This window comes from Capsella rubella, unplaced genomic scaffold (assembly GCF_000375325.1).
Source record: "Capsella rubella cultivar Monte Gargano unplaced genomic scaffold, Caprub1_0 scaffold_7, whole genome shotgun sequence".
Lineage (NCBI taxonomy): Eukaryota > Viridiplantae > Streptophyta > Magnoliopsida > Brassicales > Brassicaceae > Capsella > Capsella rubella.
The window spans coordinates 15,956,789-15,958,419 of record NW_006238917.1 but is presented as its reverse complement, the minus strand read 5'-3'; the positions used below and the strand labels follow the sequence as shown (position 1 = coordinate 15,958,419).

Here is a 1,631-nt window from a genome sequence, read left to right as displayed (position 1 = left end):
ACTCTCGCGCGTAGCGCGGGCAACCGACTAGTAATCTATAATATCAAGTAATTTTTTTCTTGGTATTTAGATTTCGACAAAACAAAACTTTACATAGTTAAGAGGGCTTAAAAGCATAGTATAAATTTTTGTATGAGAACAAAGCACAAAATTTAAGTACATGAAAATAATTTAATATTAATAATGAATATAGCATCAATTACTAATAAATTTTGTTTTCAGTCAAAGATTTAATTGAAACATTAGATTTTGTAACAAATCATTAAAGAAAGTTCTAAATATCCTTTTCAATTAAAAATATTCTATAACAAACTAATATAATATCCTATAAAAAGTGAGAAAGAAAACAAATATGAATATATCTTTTTTTATTTTTTGTCAACTGAAATTTTATTGATGACTAAATAAATTGAAGAAATATATAAATAGAAAACAATGGTCGTCACTCTCCTTCTCTTCTTTGGTCTTCAAACATTCAGAGTAGGCCTCTCTCAATTCAAAAGTTCACAATATTTTTTTTAAAAAATCAAAATCAAAATCAAAATTATAAATCTCTTTGTCTTTTTTTTTTTCGTTCTCTTCTCCCTGATTTGTCTCTTCTGTCATCTTCCTTTGTCTCTCCTCTGTTACACATTGTGTTCTCCATCTCAGAAACCCTAGATTTCTCAATCAAATCTAGCTTTTTCCCTTGGGGAGATTTGGTTTCTTTGCTAGACACTGTAGCAGTAGGAGAAGCTACTTACTTTCCCCTGTTGTTCAATTCTTCAATCGAGTTCTAAGTGAACTCAAGATATTAGCTTCTTTTTGTTTTCTAGGGTTGATAGATACAATTTGGATCTTGAGCTTACAGCTGAGAAAATAAAAAAACTCGACTTTGATTACTGGGTAATTTAAAAACCGCCATTGTTGTTCTCTTTACTGCTTTGGGGAACTAGGGTTTACAATTTCTGGGGAATTAAAGTTTCCTTTTTTTTTTGAACACGTTTAAAAATCTCTCCTTTTTTTTTTTTTGTTGAAGACTTGTAATTTAGAGTTTTTGATGCATGGACGGAAGAGAAGCAATGGCATTTCCAGGCTCGCATACTCAGTACTATCTTCATAGAGGAGCCTTTACTAATCTCGCAACTTCCCAGGTCGCGAGTGGACTTCACGCGCCGCCGCCACCTCCCGGAATGAGGCCAATGCCAAACCCTAACATTCATCATCCTCAGGCTACCAACGCAGGTCCTCCGTTCTCCATGGCTGAGCAGCACAGGCACTCCGATTTTGGCCAAAGTATTCACATGGGGATTGATTCCTCTGCTTCTGCTGCGGCGGTGCAGCCGCCTCTGTCACAGCCATCCCCGGCGCCATCGGAGCCAATGGTGAAGAAGAAACGTGGACGGCCAAGAAAGTATGCTCATGATGGAAAAGTCTCTTTAGGCCTTTCTCCAAGGCCTTGTGTTATTAAGAAGTCTAAGGACTCTTCTTCAATGTCTGATCCTAATGCACCTAAACGAGCCAGAGGTCGACCTCCTGGAACTGGAAGGAAGCAACGCTTGGCTAATCTTGGTGAGATCTCGAGTTTTTGCTGTTTAATTGTCAAGTTAAGTTGTTGCTTTAGCTAGCTATCTGAAGGACATTTTGAATCT

The 1,631-nt window shown here is 36.7% G+C and overlaps 1 protein-coding gene and 1 long non-coding RNA gene across 2 annotated transcripts in view; one reads left to right on the top strand and one right to left on the bottom strand.

Moving 5' to 3' along the window:
• The window catches only part of LOC17880977, an 82,438-nt gene that overhangs the window by 49,177 nt on the left and 31,630 nt on the right, over positions 1 to 1,631 (top strand). The gene's annotated exons all lie outside the window — the stretch shown is intronic.
• LOC111829379 overlaps positions 1 to 1,631 on the bottom strand; it is a 4,666-nt gene that overhangs the window by 2,320 nt on the left and 715 nt on the right. The gene's annotated exons all lie outside the window — the stretch shown is intronic.